This window comes from Notechis scutatus, chromosome 2 (assembly GCF_049901735.1).
Source record: "Notechis scutatus isolate UNSWTSFEM ecotype Mainland chromosome 2, rNotScu1.2, whole genome shotgun sequence".
NCBI classification, from domain to species: Eukaryota; Metazoa; Chordata; class Lepidosauria; order Squamata; family Elapidae; genus Notechis; species Notechis scutatus.
The window spans coordinates 111716692-111729487 of NC_142010.1; the positions used below are offsets into that span (position 1 = coordinate 111716692).

Below are 12796 nucleotides of genomic sequence, written 5' to 3' on the forward strand. Positions count from 1 at the left end.
ACCAAGACAACAATACAGGGGACAAGAGAAGGACGCAGAGCTAACATATATAACTGTCATAATATTATACTCAAGTAGCAAAAAAGAAGAATTATGTAACTGACAAGAGTCAGGCCAACTTAAGCTACATCCTGTTCAAGGGACAGTGCCTCACAAATCCTCTTAGGGGCTGACGATGCTAAAAGTTAACATTTTAGCCCTACTCAAAAATTGTGTGAATGGCCGATCAGCTTCAGCGATTTGAGTATAGAGTTGGTTATGGCTGAATGAAGATCACCTGCTTTTTCAGTAATCTCTGGATGGTTTTTCCTTATCCAATTATAAGGCTCTCTCTAGCATGCATAATTTAGCATCCTAATGGTCTCTAACCTTCTTGCCCAGTTGAAAGAAAAAGCAGCAGGTGATCTTTGCAGTGGTTTTGGGATATAAAATTCTTGCTGGGTGAAATTAACAATACTTTTGAATGCTGAACGCCAAGGGGTCTTTCTATCCCCAGGGTCTTTCTGGTAGCCTTTCTGTTATCTCTTCCACCAGTCTGATGAGTTGAGGACCAGAAACTCTTTCAATCAGCTCCTCTTCCTTCTACTCCCAAACCTTCTTTTCTAGCGCTGGATAGATAATTGTCTTGCCCCAAAGTTTCACACAAAATGACGCACTATGTGCTGCCGAGAGTCACAGTAATCAAAGTGGACTCAATATTGGGGGGGAATAATGTCTGGTGTGTCCTTGGTGCTCTCTGAGCTTGGAGGCTTTTTCTTCCAGCATTTCATTGCCAAACTAGGTAACATCATCAGTGCTAAAACGGAGTGAGGTTTGCTCAAATGTTACCTTGAAATGAAACATCTGAAAGAAAATGACCAAGCTCAGAGAGTACCACAGTTTAACCCACAAATATTCTCTTCTACTGGAATCATGGCTGTTACAAATTGATGCTAGGTTGACATTCCTGAGGGCCTTTGGACAGTAGGCTAAATTCCTTAATGAATCAAAGCACTGTGTGTACTTTATAAGGCTATGCACATTGGAAAACGATATGAAAGAAGCAATGCACCTCTCTACTAAAGCATGCACATATTTTCTAAGGCTTTGCATAAGTCTTTAACGTGATTCCTAAAGCAGCCGTGTCATTTTTTTAGGCTGTAAAGTATCACAGTGGTTATGCAGAAGAGAAGACCAAAAATATCTAACCTCCTTATAACATGCAGTGGTTCTTGTAGAGTAGAGAAGAGCCAGTGTGGCATAATAAATGGACCAGAAATCGAGAAATCCGAATCAAATTCAGCCATGAGGCTAATGGGAAGATTGCAGGCAGTCCCTATCCCTAGCTTATTTATATTGCAAGGCTGCCAAATAAATACAGTATAATGGGAGGAGTGGAATACAACATGAATAGCTGTCTTCCCTGACCAGGTAGCCTCTAGAATCAGGGAAACTTCCAGAATCATCCTACTACCGTTATGATATCGCCAAGGCTGAAAGGTATAGCAATAAAGGGACCGGTCTTTTCAATTCAACGTGTCAATGCACATACTACTCATCATGGTAGAAAGACACAGAAAAATAAGTTCTCCCAAAATGGTAATAAATTTAGATGCCATAACATTTGAGATAAATCCTGCACAAGCTCACCGCCTCAGCATTACAGTCAATCTGCTCCACGTCAAGCCCAACATGAGCCCAGAATCTCCTGTACATGGAAAGAGTCATGCCATGGACCTGCTCTGTACTAAGGAATGACTCCTGACAGGCTCCCTTTGCCTACTTCACCCCTCCCTGAAAATGCTGTTTAATTAATATTTGTGAGCTTTGAGCTGCACAAGGTTCATAATCATTGTTAACTTTATTAAATTTTCAGGGTATCAGAAATGACAGGTAACACTGGCCATGAGTAAGAATGAGAAGGAAGAATATGGTGAGGACAATACTATGACTAAAACAAATATCTATCTCCAAAAAAGTATTTTAAAATATTTCATTTATTTATTTTTATGACACTCTTAATATTTTTATGAATAATTTGATATGGTGAAGATTTTTGTTTGTTTTTGTTTATTTATACTCCTTTATTACTTTTACAAATATCTCAAAGTGGTGAACATGTCCAACACACCTTCCTCCTCCTATTTTTCTCAGGACAACAACAACCTCTGAGATGAGTAAGGCTGAGAGAGAGTGATTGACCCAGAGTCACCCAGCTGGCTTTATTGCCTAAGGCAAGACAGTCTCTTTGATCCTAGGCCAGCACCTTAACCACTAGACCAAACTGGTTATTGTTAGAAGAGTGGATTTTTCCTTATTAATGAAAAGGAGAAGAGATGTGTGCTGTCTATAGAGGACAGAATAAGATGTGAACTTCACCACTTAGCAAACCATAGGACTTTCTAGAATCTTCCAACCACCCCTGTGCTAAAATAACAGCAAGGACAGGCTTTTAGTCACTATGATGGCTGGGTAATGCTGCAAAGATTTGTAAATGAGTAGTGTGGAAATGGCCTAAAGCTGAAGGGCAAGACACACATCTCAAATCCAGGGAACTACTGATTAAAACATGCTTTTTTTTTTTTAAACTTTGGGCCCCTAGATGCCATTGGAGGTTGTACCTTAAGTAGCCCAAAATCATAGGAGCATTAAGATTGGATGAAAACCTCCCCAAAATATGCTTTGCTTGAGATGCTGAAGGTGGTGTTGGTTAAAGATAGCCACTGAGAGCCTTGGCTCTGCATCTGACCCTTCTTTGGCTAAAGCAAACTCTGGATGGCAAAGAGCCTATATAACCTACCACAGGGTCATGTAGCCTCCGGGATTTGTACTCAACTCGGAGATTTTACTTATCACTATTTGAGGGATCAAAATGCCAGCATATATAACTCTAGGAGTAAAGCTCAAGAAAAGCAAGAGAGCATTTGTGGTGCCGATTACAAAAGGAGCCCAGTGGGGAAGGAAGGGGAGGGGAAGGAAAGAGAGGCAGCATCTTTCTCCAGGGCATTGTGTTTCCTAGACGACACACACTCTGGAGCTGCACAAAGGAACACAATGTTTTGCACAGCACAGCTCTCCCTCCACAACCTCCCAGCAACACCACTCCCCACCCCCCCACCCCCGCTTTTCCTTAACACCATTCCTAGGAAGTTCCTGGGCTGCTGAAGCACAGCTATTGGCAGGTGGGGTTGCAGAAGAAGAAGGGGGAGGGGAAAGGGGGAGGGAGTGGGGGAGAAGAGTTTTGAAGCCATCTGGCCTGGGAAACTTTTCAGTCCCCAACACAGCAGTTAAATGAGTTCTGATCTCTCCAGAGAAACGCTCCCTGGCAAATGATCCTGCAACTGCTCTCTCATCACAATTTTGACTGACTGCATGGCACGACCCTGGAGGGTGATAGCATTAAGGGATGCTTTTACGCTGTTTCTGCTAAACAGAATAGGAGCACCTTAAGCTTGATGGGCAGCCAGGTCTTCTTCCCAGGCTTTGGCAGTCGCCTTAACAGACCTGCTGTCTACGTTGGCTGAACTTTTTCCTTAATAAATAAATGAGAGCATATACTCTTTCATTTAGATTCATTTGATTTCTGTCTGCAGTTTGAGAAATATATGGAAAGTTTGTAATCTCTTTTTGTTTTTATGGGGGGGGGGAGTTCTATGTGTATGTATGTGTGTGTGCTTTTTTTTTTTAAATAAAACTTTTAAAATAATAATATGAAAAGGACTTTTCCCTCGATAAAAAGCCCAGATTCTTTCTAACGGAAGACAACACACAAAAGCATTTGAGGTGCTAATAAGAGGACCTTTAAAAAGCACAATGTGTACTTGTTTTTGATAAGAGAGTCAATCAGAAAGAAGAAAAACTGGTATTTATCAAATAGGAATTATCCCAATGGGCAGAGGGACATGGCTGGGGGGTTGGGGTGGCATACGGACCACTGATTAAAGTAAGAAATAAAAGGATGAGACACGTGAACCCCTGAAGCCATTTCATCTACATCCTTCTCACACTAAGCATCACAGTAAGAAAGGTTGGAATTCTAACAAACGGTACCAGATCTTGGGGTGTCTTTGTTCATGACAAAATAGTTGATAAATAGTTATCAAAAAAATCCTGTTTGCAGTTGCACTGGCAGTCAATACAGAAAAGAACAGCAAGGCACAATTCATAAGTTTCCTCATACTGAAAGCAAAAGTCCAGGAAGAAAAAACCTCAAAGACAGTAAAAACTGCAGAACATAAAAAAAGAGAGGCATAACTGCATCTGAGAAAACCCAACAGAAGTAGCAGGAGAGGTTGAGCAATAGGCTATAACATGGTTTCTTACATTTTTATTTTATCTATATATTTTTTTTAATCTGACTACATCAGCTCATTCATCGTATGATTACTGTGGTTTAAACCACGTATGAACTCAGTTTTACTAAAGCAGGAAGAATGTTCTAGGTCTAGGAGAAGAAAGTAATTTAGTCTCTGGATTTTTTGCAATAAAACACATTTAATTGAAGGTGTGGTTGACACCTCACCTCCAATCCCCTTATTGTTGCAATTTGGTTGTTTCCATATAAACTATATTATTGCCCAGAATATGTCCTCCAGAATAGGACAGCATGGATTCTCTTTGTGAAAACATTAGTAGAAGTAACAAAATTGATAAACAGAGGCGGGGGGGGGGGGCACAATGACAGTATTTCAGGAATTCATGAGTTATCACAATCCTTTTCAACATTTATGAATCTACAACGTACAGGAAAAGGAATGGATCAGACTGTATTTGCTCCACAGTTCACAGGTTGTCAATATCCAAAGATATGGTTCTCTTATATAATAGTTAAACAATGTTACATCATTATAAATAAAACTATTTTGCACAGTTTCTTATTACTTTTATAAATCACAGCTTCTGCCTACTAGGATGCTAGGCTGATGCACAGCAATTCAGAAAAATAAAACCAAGGAAGAGGATAGCAAACCATTCACTTCTTTTGTCTGTAAAGGAAATATACTAACAGAGCTTAATTCAGATAGGCAATAGTTAAATTAAACCACAGGAAAAAACGTGCAATTTGGCCAGGCAGGGAACAGAAGATGCAGAAATTAATACTGTAAAAGAGAGAAATAAGGGGTTGTGGAAAGAGACCTCACAATAACATTATTTGTGTATAAATTGACATTATTTACAGTCCACGGGTTATAAAATATTGTACATAGGCCTGCAATATATAATTTGCCAAGCCTGAACATGGAGAATTATAATGAACTATGCTACAGAGACTAAATATATTTAAATTGAAAACTGAAAACACACAAATGGTACAAAAATTTAAATTTACCCATCCCTAAGCAAAAACAAATATTTACTCTGCTGATTTTACCAGCCTCTGCAAATTTTAACAAAAGTTCATTATGTATACAACATTTAGGCTGAGTTTAAACATCATGCTATATAAAGCTACGGTTTTTATTTGTGCTTTAGCCCCTTGCATGAATATACTGCAGCTTATCAGCTTATCAATGGCTTGTGTGCATCCAATTAATTGTGGTTTCTTCAACAAAACATTACTAAGGAAACAAACACAATATGTGAATCCAGTCAGTGTACTACTATCTTGGCAGCTGCCATAATGACATTCGTATTTCCTGTTGATAGGATTATTTGATCTCTGGGAAAATGTCATTATCCAAAGCCACAGTGGGAACAGGGTGAACTAACAAAACCTCTGCAATACTGGAACTAAGACAGTGAAACTGAATTTGCTAAATTGCTTTGCATGTGTATATCCCAGGAAGAAAGATATTCATTTTGCCAATATTAAATTATTTCAACATATCCCAGAGAAGGGGGCTTGGGGAAACAATAGCTAGAAAATGAGTCTATTAAACTGGATTTCAGAGGTACCTGGACAATCATTTAGGGTATTTGCTCTTTTGTTCTGAGATGCCCAATTTAGGCAATTTAGCATACAATAAATGCTGAATCTCATCCTTCATTGGCTATGAATGACAGGAACTACGGTAGAAATCAAACTCCTAAGTTTCAGACTCTTGGACTTTACTACAAAATAGTTACACACAGAGCAGAATTCATGAACTTCAGCAATATTGCTTACACATTTTGTTTTACACAATCAACCCATCAATACCTCTAAAAAAGTAAATTTGAAATGTTCAAATACACATGAAAACACATATTGCATGCCATATTTGGAGGTTATTCTACATTTTGAATTCAAAGTCAACTGCTCAAATGAACTGCTTCCCCTCAATCTTTTGGAAGTTTGAGGACAAAACTGTTTGTACTCAATCCTTAAAAAGCAATTCAGATCATGTTTGGACAAAGTTTAGTTGTGGTGTTTTATAATTGAGGGTTTGAATATTGAATATTCTCTCTAAAGGAAAAAATAGCACTAAGATTGAAAATGATAGTGTTAAGAGCCCATTGCTCACATGTAGGAGAAAAAAAAATATCCTCCATAAAAAAGCCATTCTGATAAAGAACATTCAGTCCAATGTGTTCCAGTTATAATCTGAAGTAGTACGGCCTAGATACATCTGAAACAAAACTTTTTTTTACCTTATGGTAAATTTTAGTGAAAAACGATACTTTATCAAGGGTTAATTTTTTTAGTTCTAACTATTCCATTAACTTCCATGTTAAATGAGCTGGAGAGAAAAACAAAATGTTTATATGATCAAAAAAATTAAAGGATTAAGCATAATATTTCACAAAGAAAAAGGGGGATTGGCAGTACGAAATTTTAAGCTGCAGATACCACCTTTGGCTGTTTTACTAAAGTCTACTGAATCCAGGTGGTTTGCATAAATATCTTTGGCTGAATACCAACAGAAATGCATAACTTCGAAGAGATTATTCAATAAATACTATAAAAAAGTATGGGATCACTTCAATATTAAACATTTGTCATAAAAAAATGAATCAGAGAGACAGTAACTCATATAGTTTGCAAAACTTAACCCTTAATAGAACAAAAAATGAAAGTTTTTTAAAGATTCTTCCTTGAAAATGATCAGCATCACCTAACTAGTTTCAGTATCTTCAAATGAGTAGCATAGTCCAAACAAAATTATAAAAACAAGGATTTAGAGGTTTGATTGGATTAGAAAAAAAATCAATCTTATTTACAAATTAAAATATGTCTCAGAAACTTGTTAAACTGATTAAATATTTGCAAAATCTAAATAGGGCAATCAATATGAAACAATGGGAATATCAAAGGAATATAATCATATATTTATCTTGATTCATCACAGAGGAAACTGAATCAAGATATTTTACCACTTGTATGTTATTCCTGTGCTGAAACAGATTCAGGTAGACTTCATTTAGCAATCATAACTGGGACCAACAATTTGGTCATTAAAGAGGAGTTGCTAAGTGAAATTACAACTATGCTTATAATCTTACTTCAAGCTTTCCTTTGCTTTACAGACCTACAAAGGTCATAAATATGAGGATTGGTTGCAAAGTTAGTTTTTCATCACCATCATAACTATGACTGGTTACTGTGTAAAGCAGTCGCTAAAAATATAATTTATTTTCTGAAAACATTTGGAAATACAGTAATCCAGTTAGATCACTCTTTCAGATTCCAACAAAACATAATATTTGGTGGCAATATTTGAAAAATGATTTATTATAGAATAAAACAAAAATTAATTTTTTTACACATTTGGTTCATCTTTTGTCAACTTATACTTGGTGGCAATGTCTGAAATATTATTAAGGAAGGAAACAAATCTTAAAGATTTGCTTTTTGTCAGTTATTTTTTTGTTAATCAGCAAACTTAACATTTGTACAAAATCTGGAGATAGCTCTGAATACTGTATGATAATAGTTACCATGATATTTATATGTCTTATTGGCATTCACATAGAATTTCCTCTTAAGACAAATGTAATCTACACTGTGAGAATATACATTAATATCAATAATTTCATATTTAAAAAATAAATCTGATTTAAAATTTAATTCACCTTTGAAACCATTCATAGGCTATAATTTCAGATATAGACTTTTATAGAATTGAAAATTTGGCTTTCTCTTAACATAAGGCTTTAATTTATTAGTCCTGCATGACTTGATGGAAGGACAGAATTTTTTTTTCCTTTTAGATTTAATGGATAAACAGACTGAAAGAAAACATGGCACTTCGTTTTTCTATAGAATAATAGCAGCAAGACTTTCGTATGCACAAAGATGGAAAGATTTACAAATTCCTACAATGGAAGAATGAATGGTGAAGCTAATGGAATTGGCTGAGATAATGAAACTAACTATGTTGATTGAAGAAAAGACTTTGTCTAACATTATTTTTGCTTGGAAATCAACTTGCCAGAAACTAAAAGATTTGACCATAGAACTGTTTATAATTATAAAAATACTATGTATTATTGACTTTTGAATAAGAGATTCATGTACTTTATATCTATATCTGTACCAAATAAAGTTGGAATTTCTTCTTTTTCCTTTTTCTCTTTTTCTTCTTTTGCTTTATACTCCTGATTTTTCTTTAGCTTCTTTTTTCCCCAACACCTTTTTTTTTGCTCTTTGAATTTTACTCTTTGCTGAAACTTAATAAAACATTGCTCAAAAAAGATACAGAACATTTTACCTCTTCTTAACTATTTATTGTGACTTCTAAGTCTCATTATACTGACTGCCTTTAATTATGGATTTTAATAATGGTCTTGATCATTTTATAGTAGCACTGATCTAATATATTACTTTAAAATTTTTATTCAGTTTTAAACCATAAATTTATTTTCTATCTTCTTGCTGCTGTGCTTATTTCTTTTCTTCTGATCCCCCCCCCCCCCGATTGTATTTTTAAATTTGTATTTTTTTAAAAAAGGAAAGGAAACAGAAAAATGATATTTTTCAGCTTGAAAAAAGAGACGAGAAAGATCAGATGGCATATTACACAATAAGGGTAGAAAAAACAACAAGCAGCTTGGCTGTTTTTAAGGCAGCAGAAGTATGACAGCATGGTGGCAAAGATGAAATAGGAAAACAGCATTCTACTAACTGGTTCACTAGTCAGTGGTAACACAGTCATACAGTGTTCATTAGCCAGGATTTTGAAATAATTAAATGAACATGATTGATACCTATGCAGATGTATAGCTATTAATTACATTATGATTAAGTAATGTTAAACTATGAGTTTAAAATCCAAACTGAGACATGCTCAAAGCAATTATACAAAATACTTCCATAATTTATGCAGCAAAGAAGCTCCTTTAATGCCCCGGGGGAATCTTATTCCTAGCAAAACCTGAAAGTGTCTGTGCTCGGAATGTTTATCAAGAGACATTTGTCATTCAGAAATGCCATTTATGTTGGCAAAGTATAACTACTAATGAAAATTGCCATCAATAACCTGAATGAGTGAGCACTTGTGTGGTTGGGTCCCTGAACAAGTTCACCTCATATTATGTAAAAAAAAACAAAACACCTTCCGTATCAGTCAATTTACAAACACAAACATGTATCACATGACTGAACTCATAAAAACATTTCAAGGAGCAGTAATTGTGTCTCCTACTGATCAGTATTAAAGTTGGTCACTGAACCATTTTTTGGTTAGCTTTGTTAGTTTCATTGGAATGTGGCTCCTGGGGCTGCTCAGTTAGAACAAAAGATATGCATAATTCAATAGCACATGCATCTATGATTCAGGAAGAAAGCATACATTCCTGGAATTCCCCTAGTTCTCCTGGCCTCAAATTAAAAATCATGCAACTATGACTTATGAATATATCTAATAATAAAATGGAGAGCCACATCAGGTACAGATTCTGAGCTCATATGAAGGGCAAATCATCCCAGGGAGAGATGAATGAATGGCCTTGTGATAACCAAACCAATTTGTTACTAGAATACAGGTAGTCCTTGACTTACGACCACAATTGAACCCAAAATTTCTGTGGTTCAGTGAGGCATTTGTTAAGTGAGTTTTGTCCCATTTTACAACTTTTCTCACCTCGGTTGTTAAGTGAGTCACTACAGTTGATAAGTCAGTAACACAGCTGTTAAGTGAATCTGGCTTCCCCATTGACTTTGCTTGTCCGAAGGTCACAAAAGGCGATCACATGATCTTGGGACATAGCAACGGTCATAAATATGAACCAGTTGCCAAGCATCTGAATTTTGATCACATGGGATCATGGGGATGCTGCAAAAGTCGTAACTGTGCTAAAAGGTCATAAGTGACCTCTTTCACTTTGAACAGTCACTAAACGAACCGTTGTAAATTGAGGACTACCTGTAAAAGCTATTGCCTTAGTTTTTTATACAGCCAAATCAAAAATGTATCGGCAGATCACCTGTACCGGCCTTTCTCAACATTACATTCATCAGACCGATGCAATACCTGAAACCCCCAGTGAGCCTATCTCAGACAGGAGAATTCCCCCACCCTCGCTCACTCAGGTCTGGTAATTCATGCAGGTGTGGCCTCTCACTTACGATCAGATCAAGGCTGATCATGTCATGGATAAGGACGCATTTATTACAAACAGAATTGGCACACGTTCCCCATCATCTTGAGCACAGGATCTCAACAACCCATCTAACCTGCCTCTTGAGTTGAGATTTGGAGCCTGGAAGCAGAAAATGGCTGCAAATCTCTTTTCCCCAGCATGGTCCTCGACCTACAACAATAGTAGAATCTGTCCATTATTGGAGTGTTTTTGCTGAAAATCATAAACACAAAGTTTGGCAAAAACTTTGTAACTCATATAACCATGGGATGCTGCAAATTGCCATAAATACAGGGTGGTTGCCAAGGACCCAAAATATGGTCACAGGGCTATGAGGGGGGCCATGACTGTTAGAACTTCAGAACTGGGTCATAAGTACTTTTTGCTGTCGTAACTTCAAGGGGTTCCTAAGCATTGGCTACCAGTAAAAATCCACCTGTCTTATTGCCACGCTTCCCTTTGCCCATCACAATTTTTCCTTTCCTCCTTCTAATATCCCTCCTCAACCTACCTAACCAACTCGCTGAAGAAAGGAGACAAGAATATGCCACTGCTGGAACTACATCCTCTTTTGATCCAACAGAGATCTCTCAACATTGCTTGTGACTCACGCTGAGGGAAGTGTTAGTGACAAGACTGTAATTTCTATTCTTGTCTCTCTTTCCCCAATTGTCCTGAAGCAATATCCCACATTGCCTGACAAGTTTGCAGACAAACTTTTCGTTAAATAAAGAAACAAACAACAAAACGGCAGGATGCTAAAACATCTTAGCAGTTCTATTTCCACTTTAACTGAGAATTAAAGAAGGCTACATGGGGGCAAGTGAAGACTTTCCTGATCGGTCCAATGAAAAATTAGATCTGCTTTATCCTATTAGTAAGAAGTTGCTATATCTTCATGTTATCTTTCACAAGAGGTGCCTTTAGCCTGACTCTTGCAACAGCAAGCCTCGAAATGGAAGTGTACAACACAATATCAGTAAATCATACAATCATTTTTATAAGATCCCAGTCTAGGATTGGTTTAATACAGGGAATGTAGGAATGTCAATTTCAAGTCAGAACAGTTTCATAGTTCTTCTTTCTAAGCAAATTAATTTGGAGAATGATGCAGATTAAAAAGCTAGGGAAGCTGAATTTACAACTAAGCTTAATTCTGATATATACCTCCCCAGCTTCTCTTTGTCTGACCTTAAAAGCTTATTTCTGATTAGGGCTACTAGCTCCAGGAGGCAAAAATATAGATTAAAAGTTAGAGTTTTCCATATATCTTTGCTGCCATCTTATGGTCATCCAGATTACTCAGTCACTAAATGATTCAGTCACTAAATGAGGATTATCTGTATAGAAATAACTGTTTTAGGTTGTACATGATTCTGCCTGACAAACACCTTAGTGAACTTCATTCATTTTCCAGATTCTCTTCAATGGAAACTAAAATGATGAAAAATACTTTAATTACTAAACTCTTTTCCCACTGAAATCTACTTAGAATACATGCAATTAACCACAAGTAGACAAATACAGATCAAAATATAAGGATAGGTCTGTGGAAAAATGCACAAGACTGGCCAAGAGATTTCTATTTTGTATATTTTAAGAGTAGTAATAACAAAAAGGTGTTTTTCCCCACATTAAACTAGAAATTAAAAATGCAGAAATTAAAAAGAGGAAACAGAAGTGGACTTTGGGGTTGCACAATAAAATAAATTATGGTAGATCATGAGCTCAGAAGCATTTTATTACTTAACTAGACAACCCATGAGGGATTGGGTCATCGGTTCAGAGAAATTTCCTTAAAACAACGGTAGTGGGAGCCATTTCCAATTTCCTGCCAGCTTCTCCATTGACGTTCTTTGTAGGAGGCTGGTAGAAAGTTCTAGAAATGATGATTACATGACCATGGCTGGCCTCAGCAATGCAGCAGCGTGGCAGCATTGAAAGAGTTACAACTTTGCCAAATTTCAATCCGATGGGAACTGTTTTTTCTAGATTTGGGGCACATTTCTCAGCCCATTTGAGGTACATTGATTCAAAAATTGCTGCCCTCTACAATGTGCTACTTTACTCAATTGAACATTACAATGAAACAAGCAGAAGAGTTTTAACCGTGTGTAAATGGTAATTGTATGCCTTTTTTTTTAAATAAAAAGTCTTTTATTTTTTTACATATCTCTTCATATGAGCAACATGTTTCCGGATTATAACACTTGTACATAGTCATACTTTCATTTCCATTTTTCTTATATAATATCATCACATATCATTATCCATTTCACTCATCTTTAAAAAAAATTGCATTTCATATTTCAATTCA

General features: G+C 36.4%; 1 protein-coding gene across 1 annotated transcript in view; it reads right to left on the reverse strand.

Annotated features, from left to right (window-relative positions):
• The window catches only part of TMEM94 (transmembrane protein 94), a 75029-nt gene that overhangs the window by 50428 nt on the left and 11805 nt on the right, over positions 1–12796 (reverse strand). The window lies entirely within an intron of this gene.